A 22,340-nucleotide genomic window follows, 5' to 3' on the forward strand; every position below is an offset into this window, starting at 1 on the left:
GTCACCTCAGACTAATAAGAAAGAGCTTCATATTATTCATCCTAGAAAACAAAATTGGCTGATAGAGGTGGGATTCGAACCCACGCCCCCAAAGAGACTGGTGCCTAAAACCAGCGCCTCAGACCACTCGGCCACTCTACCTGGAAAGAAAAGTCACCTCATACTAGTAAGCAAATGGTTCATATTATTAATCGAAGAAAACAAAACAAGCTGATAGAGGTGGGATTCGAACCCACGCCCCCGAAGAGACTGGTGCCTAAAACCAGCGCCTTAGACCACACGGCCACTCTACCTCACAGCAATAGCAAACTCAGTCTATAAAGCAAAAGCTTCATATTTTTAATCTTAGAAAACAAAATAGGCTGATAGAGCTGGGTTTCGAATCCACGCCCCCGAAGAGACTGGTGCCTAAAACCAGCGCCTTAGACCACTCGGCTCATCTACCCAGAAACAAACGTCACCTCAGACTAATAAGCAAAAGATTCATATTATTAATGCTAGAAAACAAAATGGACTGATAGAGGTGGGATTCGAACCAACGCCCCCCGAAGACAATGTTGCCTTAAACCAGCCACCACAATACCTGGAATTAATAAACACCACAGACTAATAAGAAAAAGCTTCATATTATTAATCTTAGAAAACAAAATAGGCTGATAGAGGTGGGATTTGAACCCACGCCCCCGAAGAGACTGGTGCCTAAAACCAGCGCTTCTGACCACTCAGCCACTCTACCGGAAAGCACTAGCAAACTCAGTCTATTAAGCAAAAGCTTCATATTATTAATCTTAGAAAACAAAATGGCTGATAGAGGTGGGATTCGAACCCACGCTCCCGAAGAGACTGGTGCCAAAAACCAGCGCCTTTGCCCGCTCGGCCACTCTACCTTGAACAAAATTCACCTCATACTAATAAGCAAATGGGTCATATTATTAATCGAAGTAAACAAAACAAGCAGATAGAGGTGGTATTCGATCCCACGAACCGAACAGACTGGTGCCAAAAATCAGCTCCTTAAACCATTCGGCCACTCTTACTGGGAATCAAAAGTCTTCTCAGACTTATTAGCAAAAGCTTCATATTATTAATCCTAGAAAACAAAATAGGCTGATAGAGGTGGGTTTCGAACCCACGCCCCCGAAGAGACTGGTGCCTAAAACCAGCGCCTTAGACCGCTCGGCCACTCTACCTGGAAACAACAGTCACCTCATACTAATAAGCAAAAGATTCATTTTATTAATGTTAGAAAACAAAATGTACTGATATAGGTGGGATTCGACCCCACGCCCTCCGAAGACAAAGGTGCCGTAAAACAGCGTCTAAGACCACTCGGCCACTCTACCTGAAAGAAATAGCTAACTAAGTCTATTAAGCAAAGGCTTCATATTTTTAATCTTAGAAAACAAAATTGGCTGATAGAGGTGGGTTTCGAATCCACGCCCCCGAAGAGACTGGTGCCAAAAACCAGCGCCTTTGCCCGCTCGGCCACTCTACCTTGAACAAACTTCACCTCATACTAATAAGCAAATGGGTCATATTATTAATCGAAGTAAACAAAACAAGCAGATAGAGGTGGGATTCGATCCCACGAACCGAGCAGACTGGTGCCAAATATCAGCTCCTTAAACCATTCGGCCACTCTAACTGGGAATCAAAAGTCTTCTCAGACTTATAAGCAAAAGCTTCATATTAATAATCCTAGAAAACAAAATAAACTGATAAAGGTGGGATTCGAACCCACGCCCCCGAAGAGTCTGGTGCCTATAACCAGCGCCTCAGACCACTCAGCCACTCTACCTAAGAGCAATAGCAAACTCAGTCTATTAAGCAAAAGCTTCATATTATTAGTCTCAGAAAACAAAATAGGCTGATAGAGGTGGGATTCGAACCCACGCCCCCGAAGAGACTGGTGCCTAAAACCAGCGCCTTAGACCGCTCGGCCACTCTACCTGGAAACAACAGTCACCTCATACTAATAAGCAAAAGATTCATTTTATTAATGTTAGAAAACAAAATGTACTGATATAGGTGGGATTCGACCCCACGCCCTCCGAAGACAAAGGTGCCGTAAAACAGCGTCTAAGACCACTCGGCCACTCTACCTGAAAGAAATAGCTAACTAAGTCTATTAAGCAAAGGCTTCATATTTTTAATCTTAGAAAACAAAATTGGCTGATAGAGGTGGGTCTCGAATCCACGCCCCCGAAGAGACTGGTGCCTAAAACCAGCGCCTTAGACCACTCGGCCACTCTACCTAGAAACAAACGTCACCTCAGACTAATAAGCAAAAGATTCATATTATTAATGATAGAAAACAAAATGGACTGATAGAGGTGGGATTCGAACCAACGCCCCCCGAAGACAGTGTTGCCTTAAACCAGCGTCTTAGACCACTCGGCCACAATACCTGGAATTGATAAACACCACAGACTAATAAGAAAAAGCTTCATATTAATAATCCTAGAAAACAAAATAAACTGATAAAGGTGGGATTCGAACCCACGCCCCCGAAGAGTCTGGTGCCTATAACCAGCGCCTCAGACCACTCAGCCACTCTACCTAAGAGCAATAGCAAACTCAGTCTATTAAGCAAAAGCTTCATATTATTAGTCTCAGAAAACAAAATAGGCTGATAGAGGTGGGATTCGAACCCACGCCCCCGAAGAGACTGGTGCCTAAAACCAGCGCCTTAGACCGCTCGGCCACTCTACCTGGAAACAACAGTCACCTCATACTAATAAGCAAAAGATTCATTTTATTAATGTTAGAAAACAAAATGGACTGATATAGGTGGGATTCGACCCCACGCCCTCCGAAGACAAAGGTGCCTAAAACCAGCGCCTTAGACCACTCGGCCACTCTACCTGGATACAATAGACACCACAAACTAATAAGAAAAAGCTTCATATCATTAATCCTAGAAAACAAAATAGGCTGATAGACGTGGGATTTGAACCCACGCCCCCGAAGAGACTGGTGCCTAAAACCAGCGCCTTAGACCGCTGGGCCACTCTACCTGGAAACAAAAGTCACCTCATACTAATAAGCAAATGGTTCATATCATTAATCCTAGAAAACAAAACAAGCTGAAAGAGGCGGGATTCGAACCCCACGCCCCCGAAGAGACTGGTGCCTAACACCAGCGCCTTAGACCACTCGGCCACTCTACCTGTAGACAAAAGTCACCTCAGACTAATAAGAAAGAGCTTCATATTATTAATCCTAGAAAATAAAACAAGCTGATAGAGGTGGGATTCGGACCCACGCCCCCGAAGAGACTGGTGCCTAAAACCAGTGCCTTAGACCGCTCGGCCACTCTACCTGGAAACAAAAGTCACCTCATACTAATAAGCAAATGGTTCATATTATTAATCGAAGAAAACAAAACAAGCTGATAGAGGTGGGATTCGAACCCACGCCCCCGAAGAGACTGGTGCCTAAAACCAGCGCCTTAGACCACACGGCCACTCTACCTCACAGCAACAGCAAACTCAGTCTATAAATCAAAAGCTTCATATTTTTAATCTTAGAAAACAAAATAGGCTGATAGAGCTGGGTTTCGAATCCACGCCCCCGAAGAGACTGGTGCCTAAAACCAGCGCCTTAGACCACTCGGCTCATCTACCCAGAAACAAACGTCACCTCAGACTAATAAGCAAAAGATTCATATTATTAATGCTAGAAAATAAAATGGACTGATAGAGGTGGGATTCGAACCAACGCCCCCCGAAGACAATGTTGCCTTAAACCAGCGTCTTCGACCACTCGGCCACAATACCTGGAATTAATAAACACCACAGACTAATAAGAAAAAGCTTCATATTATTAATCCTAGAAAACAAAATAGGCTGATAGAGGTGGGATTTGAACCCTCGCCCCCGAAGAGACTGGTGCCTAAAACCAGCGCCTCTGACCAAACAGCCACTCTACCTGAAAGCAATAGCAATCTCAGTCTATTAAGCAAAAGCTTCATATTATTAATGCTAGGAAACAAAATGGACTGATAGAGGTGGGATTCGAACCAACGCCCCCCGAAGACAATGTTGCCTTAAACCAGCGCCCTAGACCGCTCGGCCACTCTACCTTGAACAAAATTCATAACATACTAATAAACAAATAGGTCATATTATTAATCGAAGTAAACAAAACAAGCAGATAGAGGTGGGATTCGATCCCGCGAACCGAACAGACTGGTGCCAAAAATCAGCTCCTTAAACCATTCGGCCACTCTACCTGGAAACAAAGGTCACCTCAGACTAATAAGAAAGAGCTTCATATTATTAATCCTAGAAAACAAAATTGGCTGATAGAGGTGGGATTCGAACCCACGCCCCCAAAGAGACTGGTGCCTAAAACCAGCGCCTCAGACCACTCGGCCACTCTACCTGGAAAGAAAAGTCACCTCATACTAGTAAGCAAATGGTTCATATTATTAATCGAAGAAAACAAAACAAGCTGATAGAGGTGGGATTCGAACCCACGCCCCCGAAGAGACTGGTGCCTAAAACCAGCGCCTTAGACCACACGGCCACTCTACCTCACAGCAATAGCAAACTCAGTCTATAAAGCAAAAGCTTCATATTTTTAATCTTAGAAAACAAAATAGGCTGATAGAGCTGGGTTTCGAATCCACGCCCCCGAAGAGACTGGTGCCTAAAACCAGCGCCTTAGACCACTCGGCTCATCTACCCAGAAACAAACGTCACCTCAGACTAATAAGCAAAAGATTCATATTATTAATGCTAGAAAATAAAATGGACTGATAGAGGTGGGATTCGAACCCACGCCCCCGAAGAGACTGGTGCCTAAAACCAGCGCCTTAGACCACACGGCCACTCTACCTCACAGGAATAGCAAACTCAGTCTATAAAGCAAAAGCTTCATATTTTTAATCTTAGAAAACAAAATAGGCTGATAGAGCTGGGTTTCGAATCCACGCCCCCGAAGAGACTGGTGCCTAAAACCAGCGCCTTAGACCACTCGGCTCATCTACCCAGAAACAAACGTCACCTCAGACTAATAAGCAAAAGATTCATATTATTAATGCTAGAAAATAAAATGGACTGATAGAGGTGGGATTCGAACCCACGCCCCCGAAGAGACTGGTGCCTAAAACCAGCGCCTTAGACCACACGGCCACTCTACCTCACAGCAACAGCAAACTCAGTCTATAAATCAAAAGCTTCATATTTTTAATCTTAGAAAACAAAATAGGCTGATAGAGCTGGGTTTCGAATCCACGCCCCCGAAGAGACTGGTGCCTAAAACCAGCGCCTTAGACCACTCGGCTCATCTACCCAGAAACAAACGTCACCTCAGACTAATAAGCAAAAGATTCATATTATTAATGCTAGAAAATAAAATGGACTGATAGAGGTGGGATTCGAACCAACGCCCCCCGAAGACAATGTTGCCTTAAACCAGCGTCTTCGACCACTCGGCCACAATACCTGGAATTAATAAACACCACAGACTAATAAGAAAAAGCTTCATATTATTAATCCTAGAAAACAAAATAGGCTGATAGAGGTGGGATTTGAACCCTCGCCCCCGAAGAGACTGGTGCCTAAAACCAGCGCCTCTGACCAAACAGCCACTCTACCTGAAAGCAATAGCAAACTCAGTCTATTAAGCAAAAGCTTCATATTATTAATGCTAGAAAACAAAATGGACTGATAGAGGTGGGATTCGAACCAACGCCCCCCGAAGACAATGTTGCCTTAAACCAGCGCCCTAGACCGCTCGGCCACTCTACCTTGAACAAAATTCATAACATACTAATAAACAAATAGGTCATATTATTAATCGAAGTAAACAAAACAAGCAGATAGAGGTGGGATTCGATCCCGCGAACCGAACAGACTGGTGCCAAAAATCAGCTCCTTAAACCATTCGGCCACTCTACCTGGAAACAAAGGTCACCTCAGACTAATAAGAAAGAGCTTCATATTATTCATCCTAGAAAACAAAATTGGCTGATAGAGGTGGGATTCGAACCTACGCCCCCAAAGAGACTGGTGCCTAAAACCAGCGCCTCAGACCACTCGGCCACTCTACCTGGAAAGAAAAGTCACCTCATACTAGTAAGCAAATGGTTCATATTATTAATCGAAGAAAACAAAACAAGCTGATAGAGGTGGGATTCGAACCCACGCCCCCGAAGAGACTGGTGCCTAAAACCAGCGCCTTAGACCACACGGCCACTCTACCTCACAGCAATAGCAAACTCAGTCTATAAAGCAAAAGCTTCATATTTTTAATCTTAGAAAACAAAATAGGCTGATAGAGCTGGGTTTCGAATCCACGCCCCCGAAGAGACTGGTGCCTAAAACCAGCGCCTTAGACCACTCGGCTCATCTACCCAGAAACAAACGTCACCTCAGACTAATAAGCAAAAGATTCATATTATTAATGCTAGAAAACAAAATGGACTGATAGAGGTGGGATTCGAACCAACGCCCCCCGAAGACAATGTTGCCTTAAACCAGCCACCACAATACCTGGAATTAATAAACACCACAGACTAATAAGAAAAAGCTTCATATTATTAATCTTAGAAAACAAAATAGGCTGATAGAGGTGGGATTTGAACCCACGCCCCCGAAGAGACTGGTGCCTAAAACCAGCGCTTCTGACCACTCAGCCACTCTACCGGAAAGCACTAGCAAACTCAGTCTATTAAGCAAAAGCTTCATATTATTAATCTTAGAAAACAAAATGGCTGATAGAGGTGGGATTCGAACCCACGCTCCCGAAGAGACTGGTGCCAAAAACCAGCGCCTTTGCCCGCTCGGCCACTCTACCTTGAACAAAATTCACCTCATACTAATAAGCAAATGGGTCATATTATTAATCGAAGTAAACAAAACAAGCAGATAGAGGTGGTATTCGATCCCACGAACCGAACAGACTGGTGCCAAAAATCAGCTCCTTAAACCATTCGGCCACTCTTACTGGGAATCAAAAGTCTTCTCAGACTTATTAGCAAAAGCTTCATATTATTAATCCTAGAAAACAAAATAGGCTGATAGAGGTGGGTTTCGAACCCACGCCCCCGAAGAGACTGGTGCCTAAAACCAGCGCCTTAGACCGCTCGGCCACTCTACCTGGAAACAACAGTCACCTCATACTAATAAGCAAAAGATTCATTTTATTAATGTTAGAAAACAAAATGTACTGATATAGGTGGGATTCGACCCCACGCCCTCCGAAGACAAAGGTGCCGTAAAACAGCGTCTAAGACCACTCGGCCACTCTACCTGAAAGAAATAGCTAACTAAGTCTATTAAGCAAAGGCTTCATATTTTTAATCTTAGAAAACAAAATTGGCTGATAGAGGTGGGTTTCGAATCCACGCCCCCGAAGAGACTGGTGCCAAAAACCAGCGCCTTTGCCCGCTCGGCCACTCTACCTTGAACAAACTTCACCTCATACTAATAAGCAAATGGGTCATATTATTAATCGAAGTAAACAAAACAAGCAGATAGAGGTGGGATTCGATCCCACGAACCGAGCAGACTGGTGCCAAATATCAGCTCCTTAAACCATTCGGCCACTCTAACTGGGAATCAAAAGTCTTCTCAGACTTATAAGCAAAAGCTTCATATTAATAATCCTAGAAAACAAAATAAACTGATAAAGGTGGGATTCGAACCCACGCCCCCGAAGAGTCTGGTGCCTATAACCAGCGCCTCAGACCACTCAGCCACTCTACCTAAGAGCAATAGCAAACTCAGTCTATTAAGCAAAAGCTTCATATTATTAGTCTCAGAAAACAAAATAGGCTGATAGAGGTGGGATTCGAACCCACGCCCCCGAAGAGACTGGTGCCTAAAACCAGCGCCTTAGACCGCTCGGCCACTCTACCTGGAAACAACAGTCACCTCATACTAATAAGCAAAAGATTCATTTTATTAATGTTAGAAAACAAAATGTACTGATATAGGTGGGATTCGACCCCACGCCCTCCGAAGACAAAGGTGCCGTAAAACAGCGTCTAAGACCACTCGGCCACTCTACCTGAAAGAAGTAGCTAACTAAGTCTATTAAGCAAAGGCTTCATATTTTTAATCTTAGAAAACAAAATTGGCTGATAGAGGTGGGTTTCGAATCCACGCCCCCGAAGAGACTGGTGCCTAAAACCAGCGCCTTAGACCACTCGGCCACTCTACCTAGAAACAAACGTCACCTCAGACTAATAAGCAAAAGATTCATATTATTAATGATAGAAAACAAAATGGACTGATAGAGGTGGGATTCGAACCAACGCCCCCCGAAGACAGTGTTGCCTTAAACCAGCGTCTTAGACCACTCGGCCACAATACCTGGAATTGATAAACACCACAGACTAATAAGAAAAAGCTTCATATTAATAATCCTAGAAAACAAAATAAACTGATAAAGGTGGGATTCGAACCCACGCCCCCGAAGAGTCTGGTGCCTATAACCAGCGCCTCAGACCACTCAGCCACTCTACCTAAGAGCAATAGCAAACTCAGTCTATTAAGCAAAAGCTTCATATTATTAGTCTCAGAAAACAAAATAGGCTGATAGAGGTGGGATTCGAACCCACGCCCCCGAAGAGACTGGTGCCTAAAACCAGCGCCTTAGACCGCTCGGCCACTCTACCTGGAAACAACAGTCACCTCATACTAATAAGCAAAAGATTCATTTTATTAATGTTAGAAAACAAAATGGACTGATATAGGTGGGATTCGACCCCACGCCCTCCGAAGACAAAGGTGCCTAAAACCAGCGCCTTAGACCACTCGGCCACTCTACCTGGATACAATAGACACCACAAACTAATAAGAAAAAACTTCATATCATTAATCCTAGAAAACAAAATAGGCTGATAGACGTGGGATTTGAACCCACGCCCCCGAAGAGACTGGTGCCTAAAACCAGCGCCTTAGACCGCTGGGCCACTCTACCTGGAAACAAAAGTCACCTCATACTAATAAGCAAATGGTTCATATCATTAATCCTAGAAAACAAAACAAGCTGAAAGAGGCGGGATTCGAACCCCACGCCCCCGAAGAGACTGGTGCCTAACACCAGCGCCTTAGACCACTCGGCCACTCTACCTGTAGACAAAAGTCACCTCAGACTAATAAGAAAGAGCTTCATATTATTAATCCTAGAAAACAAAACAAGCTGAAAGAGGTGGGATTCGAACCCCACGCCCCCGAACAGACTGGTGCCAAAAATCAGCGACTTAGACCACTCGGCCACTCTAACTGGGAAACAAAAGTCTTCTCAGACTTATAAGCAAAAGCTTCATACTATTAATCCTAGAAAACAAAATAGGCTGATAGAGGTGGGATTCGAAGCCACGCCCCCGAAGAGTCTGGTGCCTAAAACCAGCGCCTCAGACCACTCGGCCACTCAACCTGACAGCAAAGGCAGACTCAGTCTGTTAAGCAAAAGCTTCATATTATTAATCCTAGACAAATGGACTGATAGAGGTGGGATTCGAACCCACGCTCCCCGAAGAGAATGGTGCCTTAAACCAGCGTCTTAGACCACTCGGCCACTCTACCTAAAAGCAATAGCAAACTAAGTCTATTAAGCAAAGGCTTCATATTTTTAATCTTAGAAAACAAAATAGGCTGATAGAGGTGGGATTCGAATCCACGCCCCCGAAGAGACTGGTGCCTAAAACCCGCGCCTTAGACCACTCGGCCACTCTACCTGGAAACAAAAGTCACCTCATACTAATAAGCAAATGGTTCATATTATTAATCGAAGAAAACAAAACAAGCTGAAAGAGGTGGGATTCGAACCCCACGCCCCCGAAGAGACTGGTGCCTAACACCAGCGCCTTAGACCACTCGGCCACTCTACCTTTAAACAAAAGTCACCTCAGACTAATAAGAAAGAGCTTCATATTATTAATCCTAGAAAACAAAATAGGCAGATAAAGGTGGGATTCGAACCCACCCCCCGGAGAGTCTGGTGCCTAAAACCAGCGCCTCAGACCACTCGGCCACTCTACCTGACAGCAATAGCAAACTCAGTCTATTAAGCAAAAGCTTCATATTATTAATCTTAGAAAAGAAAATAGGCTGATAAAGGTGGGATTCGAACCCACGCCCCCGAAGAGTCTGGTGCCTATAACCAGCGCCTCAGACCACTCAGCCACTCTACCTAAGAGCAATAGCAAACTCAGTCTATTAAGCAAAAGCTTCATATTATTAGTCTCAGAAAACAAAATAGGCTGATAGAGGTGGGATTCGAACCCACGCCCCCGAAGAGACTGGTGCCTAAAACCAGCGCCTTAGACCGCTCGGCCACTCTACCTGGAAACAACAGTCACCTCATACTAATAAGCAAAAGATTCATTTTATTAATGTTAGAAAACAAAATGGACTGATATAGGTGGGATTCGACCCCACGCCCTCCGAAGACAAAGGTGCCTAAAACCAGCGCCTTAGACCACTCGGCCACTCTACCTGGATACAATAGACACCACAAACTAATAAGAAAAAGCTTCATATCATTAATCCTAGAAAACAAAATAGGCTGATAGACGTGGGATTTGAACCCACGCCCCCGAAGAGACTGGTGCCTAAAACCAGCGCCTTAGACCGCTGGGCCACTCTACCTGGAAACAAAAGTCACCTCATACTAATAAGCAAATGGTTCATATCATTAATCCTAGAAAACAAAACAAGCTGAAAGAGGCGGGATTCGAACCCCACGCCCCCGAAGAGACTGGTGCCTAACACCAGCGCCTTAGACCACTCGGCCACTCTACCTGTAGACAAAAGTCACCTCAGACTAATAAGAAAGAGCTTCATATTATTAATCCTAGAAAATAAAACAAGCTGATAGAGGTGGGATTCGGACCCACGCCCCCGAAGAGACTGGTGCCTAAAACCAGTGCCTTAGACCGCTCGGCCACTCTACCTGGAAACAAAAGTCACCTCATACTAATAAGCAAATGGTTCATATTATTAATCGAAGAAAACAAAACAAGCTGATAGAGGTGGGATTCGAACCCACGCCCCCGAAGAGACTGGTGCCTAAAACCAGCGCCTTAGACCACACGGCCACTCTACCTCACAGCAACAGCAAACTCAGTCTATAAATCAAAAGCTTCATATTTTTAATCTTAGAAAACAAAATAGGCTGATAGAGCTGGGTTTCGAATCCACGCCCCCGAAGAGACTGGTGCCTAAAACCAGCGCCTTAGACCACTCGGCTCATCTACCCAGAAACAAACGTCACCTCAGACTAATAAGCAAAAGATTCATATTATTAATGCTAGAAAATAAAATGGACTGATAGAGGTGGGATTCGAACCAACGCCCCCCGAAGACAATGTTGCCTTAAACCAGCGTCTTCGACCACTCGGCCACAATACCTGGAATTAATAAACACCACAGACTAATAAGAAAAAGCTTCATATTATTAATCCTAGAAAACAAAATAGGCTGATAGAGGTGGGATTTGAACCCTCGCCCCCGAAGAGACTGGTGCCTAAAACCAGCGCCTCTGACCAAACAGCCACTCTACCTGAAAGCAATAGCAATCTCAGTCTATTAAGCAAAAGCTTCATATTATTAATGCTAGAAAACAAAATGGACTGATAGAGGTGGGATTCGAACCAACGCCCCCCGAAGACAATGTTGCCTTAAACCAGCGCCCTAGACCGCTCGGCCACTCTACCTTGAACAAAATTCATAACATACTAATAAACAAATAGGTCATATTATTAATCGAAGTAAACAAAACAAGCAGATAGAGGTGGGATTCGATCCCGCGAACCGAACAGACTGGTGCCAAAAATCAGCTCCTTAAACCATTCGGCCACTCTACCTGGAAACAAAGGTCACCTCAGACTAATAAGAAAGAGCTTCATATTATTAATCCTAGAAAACAAAATTGGCTGATAGAGGTGGGATTCGAACCCACGCCCCCAAAGAGACTGGTGCCTAAAACCAGCGCCTCAGACCACTCGGCCACTCTACCTGGAAAGAAAAGTCACCTCATACTAGTAAGCAAATGGTTCATATTATTAATCGAAGAAAACAAAACAAGCTGATAGAGGTGGGATTCGAACCCACGCCCCCGAAGAGACTGGTGCCTAAAACCAGCGCCTTAGACCACACGGCCACTCTACCTCACAGCAATAGCAAACTCAGTCTATAAAGCAAAAGCTTCATATTTTTAATCTTAGAAAACAAAATAGGCTGATAGAGCTGGGTTTCGAATCCACGCCCCCGAAGAGACTGGTGCCTAAAACCAGCGCCTTAGACCACTCGGCTCATCTACCCAGAAACAAACGTCACCTCAGACTAATAAGCAAAAGATTCATATTATTAATGCTAGAAAATAAAATGGACTGATAGAGGTGGGATTCGAACCCACGCCCCCGAAGAGACTGGTGCCTAAAACCAGCGCCTTAGACCACACGGCCACTCTACCTCACAGGAATAGCAAACTCAGTCTATAAAGCAAAAGCTTCATATTTTTAATCTTAGAAAACAAAATAGGCTGATAGAGCTGGGTTTCGAATCCACGCCCCCGAAGAGACTGGTGCCTAAAACCAGCGCCTTAGACCACTCGGCTCATCTACCCAGAAACAAACGTCACCTCAGACTAATAAGCAAAAGATTCATATTATTAATGCTAGAAAATAAAATGGACTGATAGAGGTGGGATTCGAACCCACGCCCCCGAAGAGACTGGTGCCTAAAACCAGCGCCTTAGACCACACGGCCACTCTACCTCACAGCAACAGCAAACTCAGTCTATAAATCAAAAGCTTCATATTTTTAATCTTAGAAAACAAAATAGGCTGATAGAGCTGGGTTTCGAATCCACGCCCCCGAAGAGACTGGTGCCTAAAACCAGCGCCTTAGACCACTCGGCTCATCTACCCAGAAACAAACGTCACCTCAGACTAATAAGCAAAAGATTCATATTATTAATGCTAGAAAATAAAATGGACTGATAGAGGTGGGATTCGAACCAACGCCCCCCGAAGACAATGTTGCCTTAAACCAGCGTCTTCGACCACTCGGCCACAATACCTGGAATTAATAAACACCACAGACTAATAAGAAAAAGCTTCATATTATTAATCCTAGAAAACAAAATAGGCTGATAGAGGTGGGATTTGAACCCTCGCCCCCGAAGAGACTGGTGCCTAAAACCAGCGCCTCTGACCAAACAGCCACTCTACCTGAAAGCAATAGCAAACTCAGTCTATTAAGCAAAAGCTTCATATTATTAATGCTAGAAAACAAAATGGACTGATAGAGGTGGGATTCGAACCAACGCCCCCCGAAGACAATGTTGCCTTAAACCAGCGCCCTAGACCGCTCGGCCACTCTACCTTGAACAAAATTCATAACATACTAATAAACAAATAGGTCATATTATTAATCGAAGTAAACAAAACAAGCAGATAGAGGTGGGATTCGATCCCGCGAACCGAACAGACTGGTGCCAAAAATCAGCTCCTTAAACCATTCGGCCACTCTACCTGGAAACAAAGGTCACCTCAGACTAATAAGAAAGAGCTTCATATTATTCATCCTAGAAAACAAAATTGGCTGATAGAGGTGGGATTCGAACCCACGCCCCCAAAGAGACTGGTGCCTAAAACCAGCGCCTCAGACCACTCGGCCACTCTACCTGGAAAGAAAAGTCACCTCATACTAGTAAGCAAATGGTTCATATTATTAATCGAAGAAAACAAAACAAGCTGATAGAGGTGGGATTCGAACCCACGCCCCCGAAGAGACTGGTGCCTAAAACCAGCGCCTTAGACCACACGGCCACTCTACCTCACAGCAATAGCAAACTCAGTCTATAAAGCAAAAGCTTCATATTTTTAATCTTAGAAAACAAAATAGGCTGATAGAGCTGGGTTTCGAATCCACGCCCCCGAAGAGACTGGTGCCTAAAACCAGCGCCTTAGACCACTCGGCTCATCTACCCAGAAACAAACGTCACCTCAGACTAATAAGCAAAAGATTCATATTATTAATGCTAGAAAACAAAATGGACTGATAGAGGTGGGATTCGAACCAACGCCCCCCGAAGACAATGTTGCCTTAAACCAGCCACCACAATACCTGGAATTAATAAACACCACAGACTAATAAGAAAAAGCTTCATATTATTAATCTTAGAAAACAAAATAGGCTGATAGAGGTGGGATTTGAACCCACGCCCCCGAAGAGACTGGTGCCTAAAACCAGCGCTTCTGACCACTCAGCCACTCTACCGGAAAGCACTAGCAAACTCAGTCTATTAAGCAAAAGCTTCATATTATTAATCTTAGAAAACAAAATGGCTGATAGAGGTGGGATTCGAACCCACGCTCCCGAAGAGACTGGTGCCAAAAACCAGCGCCTTTGCCCGCTCGGCCACTCTACCTTGAACAAAATTCACCTCATACTAATAAGCAAATGGGTCATATTATTAATCGAAGTAAACAAAACAAGCAGATAGAGGTGGTATTCGATCCCACGAACCGAACAGACTGGTGCCAAAAATCAGCTCCTTAAACCATTCGGCCACTCTTACTGGGAATCAAAAGTCTTCTCAGACTTATTAGCAAAAGCTTCATATTATTAATCCTAGAAAACAAAATAGGCTGATAGAGGTGGGTTTCGAACCCACGCCCCCGAAGAGACTGGTGCCTAAAACCAGCGCCTTAGACCGCTCGGCCACTCTACCTGGAAACAACAGTCACCTCATACTAATAAGCAAAAGATTCATTTTATTAATGTTAGAAAACAAAATGTACTGATATAGGTGGGATTCGACCCCACGCCCTCCGAAGACAAAGGTGCCGTAAAACAGCGTCTAAGACCACTCGGCCACTCTACCTGAAAGAAATAGCTAACTAAGTCTATTAAGCAAAGGCTTCATATTTTTAATCTTAGAAAACAAAATTGGCTGATAGAGGTGGGTTTCGAATCCACGCCCCCGAAGAGACTGGTGCCAAAAACCAGCGCCTTTGCCCGCTCGGCCACTCTACCTTGAACAAACTTCACCTCATACTAATAAGCAAATGGGTCATATTATTAATCGAAGTAAACAAAACAAGCAGATAGAGGTGGGATTCGATCCCACGAACCGAGCAGACTGGTGCCAAATATCAGCTCCTTAAACCATTCGGCCACTCTAACTAGGAATCAAAAGTCTTCTCAGACTTATAAGCAAAAGCTTCATATTAATAATCCTAGAAAACAAAATAAACTGATAAAGGTGGGATTCGAACCCACGCCCCCGAAGAGTCTGGTGCCTATAACCAGCGCCTCAGACCACTCAGCCACTCTACCTAAGAGCAATAGCAAACTCAGTCTATTAAGCAAAAGCTTCATATTATTAGTCTCAGAAAACAAAATAGGCTGATAGAGGTGGGATTCGAACCCACGCCCCCGAAGAGACTGGTGCCTAAAACCAGCGCCTTAGACCGCTCGGCCACTCTACCTGGAAACAACAGTCACCTCATACTAATAAGCAAAAGATTCATTTTATTAATGTTAGAAAACAAAATGTACTGATATAGGTGGGATTCGACCCCACGCCCTCCGAAGACAAAGGTGCCGTAAAACAGCGTCTAAGACCACTCGGCCACTCTACCTGAAAGAAGTAGCTAACTAAGTCTATTAAGCAAAGGCTTCATATTTTTAATCTTAGAAAACAAAATTGGCTGATAGAGGTGGGTTTCGAATCCACGCCCCCGAAGAGACTGGTGCCTAAAACCAGCGCCTTAGACCACTCGGCCACTCTACCTAGAAACAAACGTCACCTCAGACTAATAAGCAAAAGATTCATATTATTAATGATAGAAAACAAAATGGACTGATAGAGGTGGGATTCGAACCAACGCCCCCCGAAGACAGTGTTGCCTTAAACCAGCGTCTTAGACCACTCGGCCACAATACCTGGAATTGATAAACACCACAGACTAATAAGAAAAAGCTTCATATTAATAATCCTAGAAAACAAAATAAACTGATAAAGGTGGGATTCGAACCCACGCCCCCGAAGAGTCTGGTGCCTATAACCAGCGCCTCAGACCACTCAGCCACTCTACCTAAGAGCAATAGCAAACTCAGTCTATTAAGCAAAAGCTTCATATTATTAGTCTCAGAAAACAAAATAGGCTGATAGAGGTGGGATTCGAACCCACGCCCCCGAAGAGACTGGTGCCTAAAACCAGCGCCTTAGACCGCTCGGCCACTCTACCTGGAAACAACAGTCACCTCATACTAATAAGCAAAAGATTCATTTTATTAATGTTAGAAAACAAAATGGACTGATATAGGTGGGATTCGACCCCACGCCCTCCGAAGACAAAGGTGCCTAAAACCAGCGCCTTAGACCACTCGGCCACTCTACCTGGATACAATAGACACCACAAACTAATAAGAAAAAACTTCATATCATTAATCCTAGAAAACAAAATAGGCTGATAGACGTGGGATTTGAACCCACGCCCCCGAAGAGACTGGTGCCTAAAACCAGCGCCTTAGACCGCTGGGCCACTCTACCTGGAAACAAAAGTCACCTCATACTAATAAGCAAATGGTTCATATCATTAATCCTAGAAAACAAAACAAGCTGAAAGAGGCGGGATTCGAACCCCACGCCCCCGAAGAGACTGGTGCCTAACACCAGCGCCTTAGACCACTCGGCCACTCTACCTGTAGACAAAAGTCACCTCAGACTAATAAGAAAGAGCTTCATATTATTAATCCTAGAAAACAAAACAAGCTGAAAGAGGTGGGATTCGAACCCCACGCCCCCGAACAGACTGGTGCCAAAAATCAGCGACTTAGACCACTCGGCCACTCTAACTGGGAAACAAAAGTCTTCTCAGACTTATAAGCAAAAGCTTCATACTATTAATCCTAGAAAACAAAATAGGCTGATAGAGGTGGGATTCGAAGCCACGCCCCCGAAGAGTCTGGTGCCTAAAACCAGCGCCTCAGACCACTCGGCCACTCAACCTGACAGCAAAGGCAGACTCAGTCTGTTAAGCAAAAGCTTCATATTATTAATCCTAGACAAATGGACTGATAGAGGTGGGATTCGAACCCACGCTCCCCGAAGAGAATGGTGCCTTAAACCAGCGTCTTAGACCACTCGGCCACTCTACCTAAAAGCAATAGCAAACTAAGTCTATTAAGCAAAGGCTTCATATTTTTAATCTTAGAAAACAAAATAGGCTGATAGAGGTGGGATTCGAATCCACGCCCCCGAAGAGACTGGTGCCTAAAACCCGCGCCTTAGACCACTCGGCCACTCTACCTGGAAACAAAAGTCACCTCATACTAATAAGCAAATGGTTCATATTATTAATCGAAGAAAACAAAACAAGCTGAAAGAGGTGGGATTCGAACCCCACGCCCCCGAAGAGACTGGTGCCTAACACCAGCGCCTTAGACCACTCGGCCACTCTACCTTTAAACAAAAGTCACCTCAGACTAATAAGAAAGAGCTTCATATTATTAATCCTAGAAAACAAAATAGGCAGATAAAGGTGGGATTCGAACCCACCCCCCGGAGAGTCTGGTGCCTAAAACCAGCGCCTCAGACCACTCGGCCACTCTACCTGACAGCAATAGCAAACTCAGTCTATTAAGCAAAAGCTTCATATTATTAATCTTAGAAAAGAAAATAGGCTGATAAAGGTGGGATTCGAACCCACGCCCCCGAAGAGACTGGTGCCTAAAACCAGCGCCTTAGACCGCTCGGCCACTCTACCTGGAAACAAATGTCACCTCATACTAATAAGCAAATGGTTCATATTATTAATCGAAGAAAACAAAACAAGCTGATAGAGGTGGGATTCGAACCCACGCCCCCGAAGAGACTGGTGCCTAAAACCAGCGCCTTAGACCACCCGGCCACTCTACCTGGAAACAAAGGTCACCTCAGACTAATAAGAAAGAGCTTCATATTATTAATCTTAGAAAACAAAATAGGGTGATAGATGTGGGGTTCGAATCCACGCCCCTGAAGAGACTGGTGCCTAAAACCAGCGCCTTAGACCACTCGGCCACTCTACCTAGAAACAAACGTCACCTCAGACTAATAAGCAAAAGATTCATATTATTAATGTTAGAAAACAAAATGGACTGATAGAGGTGGGATTCGAACCAACGCCCCCGAAGAGACTGGTGCCTAAAACCAGCGCCTTAGACCGCTCGGCCACTCTATCTAGAAAAAAAAGGCACCTCATACTAATAAGCAAATGGTTCATATTATTTATCGAAGTAAACAAAACAAGCTGATAGAGGTGGGATTCGATCCCACGCCCCGAACAGACTGGTGCCAAAAATCAGCGCCTTAGACCACTCGGCCACTCTAACTGGGAATCAAAAGTCTTCTCAGACTTATAAGCAAAAGCTTCATACTATTAATCCTAGAAAACAAAATAGGCTGATAGAGGTGGGATTCGAAGCCACGCCCCCGAAGAGAATGGTGCCTTAAACCAGCATCTTAGACCACTCGGCCACTCTACCTAAAAGCAATAGCAAACTAAGTCTATTAAGCAAAGGCTTCATATTTTTAATCTTAGAAAACAAAATAGGCTGATAGAGGTGGGATTCGAATCCACGCCCCCGAAGAGACTGGTGCCTAAAACCAGCGCCTTAGACCGCTCGGCCACTCTACCTGGAAACAAATGTCACCTCATACTAATAAGCAAATGGTTCATATTATTAATCGAAGAAAACAAAACAAGCTGATAGAGGTGGGATTCGAACCCACGCCCCCGAAGAGATTGATGCCTAAAACCAGCGCCTTAGACCACTTGGCCAATCTACCTGGAAACAAAGGTCACCTCAGACTAATAAGAAAGAGCTTCATATTATTAATCTTAGAAAACAAAATAGGCTGATAGATGTGGGATTCGAATCCACGCCCCTGAAGAGACTGGTGCCTAAAACCAGCGCCTTAGACCACTCGGCCACTCTACCTAGAAACAAACGTCACCTCAGACTAATAAGCAAAAGATTCATATTATTAATGTTAGAAAACAAAATGGACTGATAGAGGTGGGATTCGAACCAACGCCCCCGAAGAGACTGGTGCCTAAAACCAGCGCCTTAGACCGCTCGGCCACTCTATCTAGAAAAAAAAGGCACCTCATACTAATAAGCAAATGGTTCATATTATTAATCGAAGTAAACAAAACAAGCTGATAGAGGTGGGATTCGATCCCACGCCCCGAACAGACTGGTGCCAAAAATCAGCGCCTTAGACCACTCGGCCACTCTAACTGGGAATCAAAAGTCTTCTCAGACTTATAAGCAAAAGCTTCATACTATTAATCCTAGAAAACAAAATAGGCTGATAGAGGTGGGATTCGAAGCCACGCCCCCGAAGAGTCTGGTGCCTAAAACCAGCGCCTCAGACCACTCGGCCACTCTACCTGACGGCAATAGCAAACTCAGTCTGTTAAGCAAAAGCTTCATATTATTAATCCTAGACAAATGGACTGATAGAGGTGGGATTCGAACCCACGCTCCCCGAAGAGAATGGTGCCTTAAACCAGCGTCTTAGACCACTCGACCACTCTACCTAAAAGCAATAGCAAACTAAGTCTATTAAGCAAAGGCTTCATATTTTTAATCTTAGAAAACAAAATAGGCTGATAGAGGTGGGATTCGAATCCACGCCCCCGAAGAGACTGGTGCCTAAAACCCGCGCCTTAGACCACTCGGCCACTCTACCTGGAAACAAAAGTCACCTCATACTAATAAGCAAATGGTTCATATTATTAATCGAAGAAAACAAAACAAGCTGAAAGAGGTGGGATTCGAACCCCACGCCCCCGAAGAGACTGGTGCCTAACACCAGCGCCTTAGACCACTCGGCCACTCTACCTTTAAACAAAAGTCACCTCAGACTAATAAGAAAGAGCTTCATATTATTAATCCTAGAAAACAAAATAGGCAGATAAAGGTGGGATTCGAACCCACCCCCCGGAGAGTCTGGTGCCTAAAACCAGCGCCTCAGACCACTCGGCCACTCTACCTGACAGCAATAGCAAACTCAGTCTATTAAGCAAAAGCTTCATATTATTAATCTTAGAAAAGAAAATAGGCTGCTAAAGGTGGGATTCGAACCCACGCCCCCGAAGAGACTGGTGCCTAAAACCAGCGCCTTAGACCGCTCGGCCACTCTACCTGGAAACAAATGTCACCTCATACTAATAAGCAAATGGTTCATATTATTAATCGAAGAAAACAAAACAAGCTGATAGAGGTGGGATTCGAACCCACGCCCCCGAAGAGACTGGTGCCTAAAACCAGCGCCTTAGACCACCCGGCCACTCTACCTGGAAACAAAGGCCACCTCAGACTAATAAGAAAGAGCTTCATATTATTAATCTTAGAAAACAAAATAGGGTGATAGATGTGGGGTTCGAATCCACGCCCCTGAAGAGACTGGTGCCTAAAACCAGCGCCTTAGACCACTCGGCCACTCTACCTAGAAACAAACGTCACCTCAGACTAATAAGCAAAAGATTCATATTATTAATGTTAGAAAACAAAATGGACTGATAGAGGTGGGATTCGAACCAACGCCCCCGAAGAGACTGGTGCCTAAAACCAGCGCCTTAGACCGCTCGGCCACTCTATCTAGAAAAAAAAAGGCACCTCATACTAATAAGCAAATGGTTCATATTATTTATCGAAGTAAACAAAACAAGCTGATAGAGGTGGGATTCGATCCCACGCCCCGAACAGACTGGTGCCAAAAATCAGCGCCTTAGACCACTCGGCCACTCTAACTGGGAATCAAAAGTCTTCTCAGACTTATAAGCAAAAGCTTCTACTATTAATCCTAGAAAACAAAATAGGCTGATAGAGGTGGGATTCGAAGCCACGCCCCCGAAGAGAATGGTGCCTTAAACCAGCATCTTAGACCACTCGGCCACTCTACCTAAAAGCAATAGCAAACTAAGTCTATTAAGCAAAGGCTTCATATTTTTAATCTTAGAAAACAAAATAGGCTGATAGAGGTGGGATTCGAATCCACGCCCCCGAAGAGACTGGTGCCTAAAACCAGCGCCTTAGACCGCTCGGCCACTCTACCTGGAAACAAATGTCACCTCATACTAATAAGCAAATGGTTCATATTATTAATCGAAGAAAACAAAACAAGCTGATAGAGGTGGGATTCGATCCCACGCCCCGAACAGACTGGTGCCAAAAATCAGCGCCTTAGACCACTCGGCCACTCTAACTGGGAATCAAAAGTCTTCTCAGACTTATAAGCAAAAGCTTCATACTATTAATCCTAGAAAACAAAATAGGCTGATAGAGGTGGGATTCGAAGCCACGCCCCCGAAGAGTCTGGTGCCTAAAACCAGCGCCTCAGACCACTCGGCCACTCTACCTGACGGCAATAGCAAACTCAGTCTGTTAAGCAAAAGCTTCATATTATTAATCCTAGACAAATGGACTGATAGAGGTGGGATTCGAACCCACGCTCCCCGAAGAGAATGGTGCCTTAAACCAGCGTCTTAGACCACTCGACCACTCTACCTAAAAGCAATAGCAAACTAAGTCTATTAAGCAAAGGCTTCATATTTTTAATCTTAGAAAACAAAATAGGCTGATAGAGGTGGGATTCGAATCCACGCCCCCGAAGAGACTGGTGCCTAAAACCCGCGCCTTAGACCACTCGGCCACTCTACCTGGAAACAAAAGTCACCTCATACTAATAAGCAAATGGTTCATATTATTAATCGAAGAAAACAAAACAAGCTGAAAGAGGTGGGATTCGAACCCCACGCCCCCGAAGAGACTGGTGCCTAACACCAGCGCCTTAGACCACTCGGCCACTCTACCTTTAAACAAAAGTCACCTCAGACTAATAAGAAAGAGCTTCATATTATTAATCCTAGAAAACAAAATAGGCAGATAAAGGTGGGATTCGAACCCACCCCCCGGAGAGTCTGGTGCCTAAAACCAGCGCCTCAGACCACTCGGCCACTCTACCTGACAGCAATAGCAAACTCAGTCTATTAAGCAAAAGCTTCATATTATTAATCTTAGAAAAGAAAATAGGCTGCTAAAGGTGGGATTCGAACCCACGCCCCCGAAGAGACTGGTGCCTAAAACCAGCGCCTTAGACCGCTCGGCCACTCTACCTGGAAACAAATGTCACCTCATACTAATAAGCAAATGGTTCATATTATTAATCGAAGAAAACAAAACAAGCTGATAGAGGTGGGATTCGAACCCACGCCCCCGAAGAGACTGGTGCCTAAAACCAGCGCCTTAGACCACCCGGCCACTCTACCTGGAAACAAAGGTCACCTCAGACTAATAAGAAAGAGCTTCATATTA

The 22,340-nt window shown here is 44.4% G+C and overlaps 69 non-coding genes across 69 annotated transcripts; all 69 read right to left on the minus strand.

Annotated features, from left to right (window-relative positions):
* Positions 1-59: 59 nt before the first annotated feature.
* On the minus strand, positions 60-141 carry TRNAL-UAG (transfer RNA leucine (anticodon UAG)). Its single transcript has one exon. It is a non-coding gene; the product is annotated as a tRNA-Leu (tRNA).
* Positions 142-211: 70 nt separating this feature from the next.
* Positions 212-293, minus strand: TRNAL-UAG (transfer RNA leucine (anticodon UAG)). The gene has a single exon. It is a non-coding gene; the product is annotated as a tRNA-Leu (tRNA).
* Positions 294-654: 361 nt separating this feature from the next.
* TRNAL-UAG (transfer RNA leucine (anticodon UAG)) lies at positions 655-736 on the minus strand. The gene has a single exon. It is a non-coding gene; the product is annotated as a tRNA-Leu (tRNA).
* A 69-nt stretch (positions 737-805) lies between these two features.
* TRNAQ-UUG (transfer RNA glutamine (anticodon UUG)) lies at positions 806-887 on the minus strand. Its single transcript has one exon. It is a non-coding gene; the product is annotated as a tRNA-Gln (tRNA).
* Positions 888-1,108: 221 nt separating this feature from the next.
* On the minus strand, positions 1,109-1,190 carry TRNAL-UAG (transfer RNA leucine (anticodon UAG)). Its single transcript has one exon. It is a non-coding gene; the product is annotated as a tRNA-Leu (tRNA).
* A 678-nt stretch (positions 1,191-1,868) lies between these two features.
* On the minus strand, positions 1,869-1,950 carry TRNAL-UAG (transfer RNA leucine (anticodon UAG)). The gene has a single exon. It is a non-coding gene; the product is annotated as a tRNA-Leu (tRNA).
* Positions 1,951-2,173: 223 nt separating this feature from the next.
* Positions 2,174-2,255, minus strand: TRNAL-UAG (transfer RNA leucine (anticodon UAG)). The gene has a single exon. It is a non-coding gene; the product is annotated as a tRNA-Leu (tRNA).
* Positions 2,256-2,630: 375 nt separating this feature from the next.
* Positions 2,631-2,712, minus strand: TRNAL-UAG (transfer RNA leucine (anticodon UAG)). Its single transcript has one exon. It is a non-coding gene; the product is annotated as a tRNA-Leu (tRNA).
* A 223-nt stretch (positions 2,713-2,935) lies between these two features.
* TRNAL-UAG (transfer RNA leucine (anticodon UAG)) lies at positions 2,936-3,017 on the minus strand. Its single transcript has one exon. It is a non-coding gene; the product is annotated as a tRNA-Leu (tRNA).
* A 223-nt stretch (positions 3,018-3,240) lies between these two features.
* Positions 3,241-3,322, minus strand: TRNAL-UAG (transfer RNA leucine (anticodon UAG)). The gene has a single exon. It is a non-coding gene; the product is annotated as a tRNA-Leu (tRNA).
* Positions 3,323-3,392: 70 nt separating this feature from the next.
* TRNAL-UAG (transfer RNA leucine (anticodon UAG)) lies at positions 3,393-3,474 on the minus strand. Its single transcript has one exon. It is a non-coding gene; the product is annotated as a tRNA-Leu (tRNA).
* Positions 3,475-4,304: 830 nt separating this feature from the next.
* Positions 4,305-4,386, minus strand: TRNAL-UAG (transfer RNA leucine (anticodon UAG)). The gene has a single exon. It is a non-coding gene; the product is annotated as a tRNA-Leu (tRNA).
* Positions 4,387-4,456: 70 nt separating this feature from the next.
* Positions 4,457-4,538, minus strand: TRNAL-UAG (transfer RNA leucine (anticodon UAG)). The gene has a single exon. It is a non-coding gene; the product is annotated as a tRNA-Leu (tRNA).
* A 222-nt stretch (positions 4,539-4,760) lies between these two features.
* On the minus strand, positions 4,761-4,842 carry TRNAL-UAG (transfer RNA leucine (anticodon UAG)). Its single transcript has one exon. It is a non-coding gene; the product is annotated as a tRNA-Leu (tRNA).
* Positions 4,843-5,064: 222 nt separating this feature from the next.
* Positions 5,065-5,146, minus strand: TRNAL-UAG (transfer RNA leucine (anticodon UAG)). The gene has a single exon. It is a non-coding gene; the product is annotated as a tRNA-Leu (tRNA).
* An 830-nt stretch (positions 5,147-5,976) lies between these two features.
* TRNAL-UAG (transfer RNA leucine (anticodon UAG)) lies at positions 5,977-6,058 on the minus strand. Its single transcript has one exon. It is a non-coding gene; the product is annotated as a tRNA-Leu (tRNA).
* A 70-nt stretch (positions 6,059-6,128) lies between these two features.
* On the minus strand, positions 6,129-6,210 carry TRNAL-UAG (transfer RNA leucine (anticodon UAG)). The gene has a single exon. It is a non-coding gene; the product is annotated as a tRNA-Leu (tRNA).
* Positions 6,211-6,571: 361 nt separating this feature from the next.
* Positions 6,572-6,653, minus strand: TRNAL-UAG (transfer RNA leucine (anticodon UAG)). The gene has a single exon. It is a non-coding gene; the product is annotated as a tRNA-Leu (tRNA).
* Positions 6,654-6,722: 69 nt separating this feature from the next.
* On the minus strand, positions 6,723-6,804 carry TRNAQ-UUG (transfer RNA glutamine (anticodon UUG)). Its single transcript has one exon. It is a non-coding gene; the product is annotated as a tRNA-Gln (tRNA).
* Positions 6,805-7,025: 221 nt separating this feature from the next.
* On the minus strand, positions 7,026-7,107 carry TRNAL-UAG (transfer RNA leucine (anticodon UAG)). Its single transcript has one exon. It is a non-coding gene; the product is annotated as a tRNA-Leu (tRNA).
* A 678-nt stretch (positions 7,108-7,785) lies between these two features.
* TRNAL-UAG (transfer RNA leucine (anticodon UAG)) lies at positions 7,786-7,867 on the minus strand. The gene has a single exon. It is a non-coding gene; the product is annotated as a tRNA-Leu (tRNA).
* Positions 7,868-8,090: 223 nt separating this feature from the next.
* On the minus strand, positions 8,091-8,172 carry TRNAL-UAG (transfer RNA leucine (anticodon UAG)). The gene has a single exon. It is a non-coding gene; the product is annotated as a tRNA-Leu (tRNA).
* A 375-nt stretch (positions 8,173-8,547) lies between these two features.
* On the minus strand, positions 8,548-8,629 carry TRNAL-UAG (transfer RNA leucine (anticodon UAG)). The gene has a single exon. It is a non-coding gene; the product is annotated as a tRNA-Leu (tRNA).
* A 223-nt stretch (positions 8,630-8,852) lies between these two features.
* On the minus strand, positions 8,853-8,934 carry TRNAL-UAG (transfer RNA leucine (anticodon UAG)). Its single transcript has one exon. It is a non-coding gene; the product is annotated as a tRNA-Leu (tRNA).
* Positions 8,935-9,459: 525 nt separating this feature from the next.
* TRNAL-AAG (transfer RNA leucine (anticodon AAG)) lies at positions 9,460-9,542 on the minus strand. The gene has a single exon. It is a non-coding gene; the product is annotated as a tRNA-Leu (tRNA).
* Positions 9,543-9,764: 222 nt separating this feature from the next.
* Positions 9,765-9,847, minus strand: TRNAL-UAG (transfer RNA leucine (anticodon UAG)). Its single transcript has one exon. It is a non-coding gene; the product is annotated as a tRNA-Leu (tRNA).
* A 70-nt stretch (positions 9,848-9,917) lies between these two features.
* On the minus strand, positions 9,918-9,998 carry TRNAL-UAG (transfer RNA leucine (anticodon UAG)). Its single transcript has one exon. It is a non-coding gene; the product is annotated as a tRNA-Leu (tRNA).
* A 222-nt stretch (positions 9,999-10,220) lies between these two features.
* Positions 10,221-10,302, minus strand: TRNAL-UAG (transfer RNA leucine (anticodon UAG)). The gene has a single exon. It is a non-coding gene; the product is annotated as a tRNA-Leu (tRNA).
* Positions 10,303-10,525: 223 nt separating this feature from the next.
* On the minus strand, positions 10,526-10,607 carry TRNAL-UAG (transfer RNA leucine (anticodon UAG)). The gene has a single exon. It is a non-coding gene; the product is annotated as a tRNA-Leu (tRNA).
* Positions 10,608-10,830: 223 nt separating this feature from the next.
* On the minus strand, positions 10,831-10,912 carry TRNAL-UAG (transfer RNA leucine (anticodon UAG)). Its single transcript has one exon. It is a non-coding gene; the product is annotated as a tRNA-Leu (tRNA).
* A 70-nt stretch (positions 10,913-10,982) lies between these two features.
* Positions 10,983-11,064, minus strand: TRNAL-UAG (transfer RNA leucine (anticodon UAG)). Its single transcript has one exon. It is a non-coding gene; the product is annotated as a tRNA-Leu (tRNA).
* Positions 11,065-11,894: 830 nt separating this feature from the next.
* Positions 11,895-11,976, minus strand: TRNAL-UAG (transfer RNA leucine (anticodon UAG)). Its single transcript has one exon. It is a non-coding gene; the product is annotated as a tRNA-Leu (tRNA).
* Positions 11,977-12,046: 70 nt separating this feature from the next.
* Positions 12,047-12,128, minus strand: TRNAL-UAG (transfer RNA leucine (anticodon UAG)). The gene has a single exon. It is a non-coding gene; the product is annotated as a tRNA-Leu (tRNA).
* Positions 12,129-12,350: 222 nt separating this feature from the next.
* Positions 12,351-12,432, minus strand: TRNAL-UAG (transfer RNA leucine (anticodon UAG)). Its single transcript has one exon. It is a non-coding gene; the product is annotated as a tRNA-Leu (tRNA).
* Positions 12,433-12,654: 222 nt separating this feature from the next.
* TRNAL-UAG (transfer RNA leucine (anticodon UAG)) lies at positions 12,655-12,736 on the minus strand. The gene has a single exon. It is a non-coding gene; the product is annotated as a tRNA-Leu (tRNA).
* An 830-nt stretch (positions 12,737-13,566) lies between these two features.
* On the minus strand, positions 13,567-13,648 carry TRNAL-UAG (transfer RNA leucine (anticodon UAG)). The gene has a single exon. It is a non-coding gene; the product is annotated as a tRNA-Leu (tRNA).
* A 70-nt stretch (positions 13,649-13,718) lies between these two features.
* TRNAL-UAG (transfer RNA leucine (anticodon UAG)) lies at positions 13,719-13,800 on the minus strand. The gene has a single exon. It is a non-coding gene; the product is annotated as a tRNA-Leu (tRNA).
* A 361-nt stretch (positions 13,801-14,161) lies between these two features.
* Positions 14,162-14,243, minus strand: TRNAL-UAG (transfer RNA leucine (anticodon UAG)). The gene has a single exon. It is a non-coding gene; the product is annotated as a tRNA-Leu (tRNA).
* A 69-nt stretch (positions 14,244-14,312) lies between these two features.
* Positions 14,313-14,394, minus strand: TRNAQ-UUG (transfer RNA glutamine (anticodon UUG)). Its single transcript has one exon. It is a non-coding gene; the product is annotated as a tRNA-Gln (tRNA).
* A 221-nt stretch (positions 14,395-14,615) lies between these two features.
* On the minus strand, positions 14,616-14,697 carry TRNAL-UAG (transfer RNA leucine (anticodon UAG)). Its single transcript has one exon. It is a non-coding gene; the product is annotated as a tRNA-Leu (tRNA).
* Positions 14,698-15,375: 678 nt separating this feature from the next.
* On the minus strand, positions 15,376-15,457 carry TRNAL-UAG (transfer RNA leucine (anticodon UAG)). The gene has a single exon. It is a non-coding gene; the product is annotated as a tRNA-Leu (tRNA).
* A 223-nt stretch (positions 15,458-15,680) lies between these two features.
* On the minus strand, positions 15,681-15,762 carry TRNAL-UAG (transfer RNA leucine (anticodon UAG)). Its single transcript has one exon. It is a non-coding gene; the product is annotated as a tRNA-Leu (tRNA).
* A 375-nt stretch (positions 15,763-16,137) lies between these two features.
* TRNAL-UAG (transfer RNA leucine (anticodon UAG)) lies at positions 16,138-16,219 on the minus strand. Its single transcript has one exon. It is a non-coding gene; the product is annotated as a tRNA-Leu (tRNA).
* Positions 16,220-16,442: 223 nt separating this feature from the next.
* Positions 16,443-16,524, minus strand: TRNAL-UAG (transfer RNA leucine (anticodon UAG)). Its single transcript has one exon. It is a non-coding gene; the product is annotated as a tRNA-Leu (tRNA).
* Positions 16,525-17,049: 525 nt separating this feature from the next.
* On the minus strand, positions 17,050-17,132 carry TRNAL-AAG (transfer RNA leucine (anticodon AAG)). Its single transcript has one exon. It is a non-coding gene; the product is annotated as a tRNA-Leu (tRNA).
* A 222-nt stretch (positions 17,133-17,354) lies between these two features.
* TRNAL-UAG (transfer RNA leucine (anticodon UAG)) lies at positions 17,355-17,437 on the minus strand. The gene has a single exon. It is a non-coding gene; the product is annotated as a tRNA-Leu (tRNA).
* A 70-nt stretch (positions 17,438-17,507) lies between these two features.
* TRNAL-UAG (transfer RNA leucine (anticodon UAG)) lies at positions 17,508-17,588 on the minus strand. Its single transcript has one exon. It is a non-coding gene; the product is annotated as a tRNA-Leu (tRNA).
* Positions 17,589-17,658: 70 nt separating this feature from the next.
* TRNAL-UAG (transfer RNA leucine (anticodon UAG)) lies at positions 17,659-17,740 on the minus strand. The gene has a single exon. It is a non-coding gene; the product is annotated as a tRNA-Leu (tRNA).
* Positions 17,741-17,810: 70 nt separating this feature from the next.
* TRNAL-UAG (transfer RNA leucine (anticodon UAG)) lies at positions 17,811-17,892 on the minus strand. The gene has a single exon. It is a non-coding gene; the product is annotated as a tRNA-Leu (tRNA).
* Positions 17,893-17,962: 70 nt separating this feature from the next.
* TRNAL-UAG (transfer RNA leucine (anticodon UAG)) lies at positions 17,963-18,044 on the minus strand. Its single transcript has one exon. It is a non-coding gene; the product is annotated as a tRNA-Leu (tRNA).
* A 70-nt stretch (positions 18,045-18,114) lies between these two features.
* Positions 18,115-18,196, minus strand: TRNAL-UAG (transfer RNA leucine (anticodon UAG)). The gene has a single exon. It is a non-coding gene; the product is annotated as a tRNA-Leu (tRNA).
* Positions 18,197-18,570: 374 nt separating this feature from the next.
* TRNAL-UAG (transfer RNA leucine (anticodon UAG)) lies at positions 18,571-18,652 on the minus strand. The gene has a single exon. It is a non-coding gene; the product is annotated as a tRNA-Leu (tRNA).
* A 222-nt stretch (positions 18,653-18,874) lies between these two features.
* TRNAL-UAG (transfer RNA leucine (anticodon UAG)) lies at positions 18,875-18,956 on the minus strand. Its single transcript has one exon. It is a non-coding gene; the product is annotated as a tRNA-Leu (tRNA).
* Positions 18,957-19,026: 70 nt separating this feature from the next.
* On the minus strand, positions 19,027-19,108 carry TRNAL-UAG (transfer RNA leucine (anticodon UAG)). Its single transcript has one exon. It is a non-coding gene; the product is annotated as a tRNA-Leu (tRNA).
* Positions 19,109-19,330: 222 nt separating this feature from the next.
* Positions 19,331-19,412, minus strand: TRNAL-UAG (transfer RNA leucine (anticodon UAG)). Its single transcript has one exon. It is a non-coding gene; the product is annotated as a tRNA-Leu (tRNA).
* A 66-nt stretch (positions 19,413-19,478) lies between these two features.
* TRNAL-AAG (transfer RNA leucine (anticodon AAG)) lies at positions 19,479-19,561 on the minus strand. Its single transcript has one exon. It is a non-coding gene; the product is annotated as a tRNA-Leu (tRNA).
* Positions 19,562-19,783: 222 nt separating this feature from the next.
* Positions 19,784-19,866, minus strand: TRNAL-UAG (transfer RNA leucine (anticodon UAG)). The gene has a single exon. It is a non-coding gene; the product is annotated as a tRNA-Leu (tRNA).
* A 70-nt stretch (positions 19,867-19,936) lies between these two features.
* On the minus strand, positions 19,937-20,017 carry TRNAL-UAG (transfer RNA leucine (anticodon UAG)). The gene has a single exon. It is a non-coding gene; the product is annotated as a tRNA-Leu (tRNA).
* Positions 20,018-20,087: 70 nt separating this feature from the next.
* TRNAL-UAG (transfer RNA leucine (anticodon UAG)) lies at positions 20,088-20,169 on the minus strand. The gene has a single exon. It is a non-coding gene; the product is annotated as a tRNA-Leu (tRNA).
* A 70-nt stretch (positions 20,170-20,239) lies between these two features.
* On the minus strand, positions 20,240-20,321 carry TRNAL-UAG (transfer RNA leucine (anticodon UAG)). Its single transcript has one exon. It is a non-coding gene; the product is annotated as a tRNA-Leu (tRNA).
* Positions 20,322-20,391: 70 nt separating this feature from the next.
* Positions 20,392-20,473, minus strand: TRNAL-UAG (transfer RNA leucine (anticodon UAG)). Its single transcript has one exon. It is a non-coding gene; the product is annotated as a tRNA-Leu (tRNA).
* A 70-nt stretch (positions 20,474-20,543) lies between these two features.
* TRNAL-UAG (transfer RNA leucine (anticodon UAG)) lies at positions 20,544-20,625 on the minus strand. The gene has a single exon. It is a non-coding gene; the product is annotated as a tRNA-Leu (tRNA).
* Positions 20,626-20,999: 374 nt separating this feature from the next.
* Positions 21,000-21,081, minus strand: TRNAL-UAG (transfer RNA leucine (anticodon UAG)). Its single transcript has one exon. It is a non-coding gene; the product is annotated as a tRNA-Leu (tRNA).
* A 222-nt stretch (positions 21,082-21,303) lies between these two features.
* On the minus strand, positions 21,304-21,385 carry TRNAL-UAG (transfer RNA leucine (anticodon UAG)). The gene has a single exon. It is a non-coding gene; the product is annotated as a tRNA-Leu (tRNA).
* Positions 21,386-21,451: 66 nt separating this feature from the next.
* Positions 21,452-21,534, minus strand: TRNAL-AAG (transfer RNA leucine (anticodon AAG)). Its single transcript has one exon. It is a non-coding gene; the product is annotated as a tRNA-Leu (tRNA).
* Positions 21,535-21,756: 222 nt separating this feature from the next.
* On the minus strand, positions 21,757-21,839 carry TRNAL-UAG (transfer RNA leucine (anticodon UAG)). Its single transcript has one exon. It is a non-coding gene; the product is annotated as a tRNA-Leu (tRNA).
* Positions 21,840-21,909: 70 nt separating this feature from the next.
* TRNAL-UAG (transfer RNA leucine (anticodon UAG)) lies at positions 21,910-21,990 on the minus strand. Its single transcript has one exon. It is a non-coding gene; the product is annotated as a tRNA-Leu (tRNA).
* A 70-nt stretch (positions 21,991-22,060) lies between these two features.
* On the minus strand, positions 22,061-22,142 carry TRNAL-UAG (transfer RNA leucine (anticodon UAG)). The gene has a single exon. It is a non-coding gene; the product is annotated as a tRNA-Leu (tRNA).
* Positions 22,143-22,212: 70 nt separating this feature from the next.
* On the minus strand, positions 22,213-22,294 carry TRNAL-UAG (transfer RNA leucine (anticodon UAG)). Its single transcript has one exon. It is a non-coding gene; the product is annotated as a tRNA-Leu (tRNA).
* Between the last annotated feature and the right edge of the window lie 46 nt (positions 22,295-22,340).

This window comes from Phalangium opilio, unplaced genomic scaffold, assembly GCF_054372755.1.
Source record: "Phalangium opilio isolate 3A_F unplaced genomic scaffold, DU_Popi_V2 ptg000073l_1, whole genome shotgun sequence".
NCBI lineage: Eukaryota > Metazoa > Arthropoda > Arachnida > Opiliones > Phalangiidae > Phalangium > Phalangium opilio.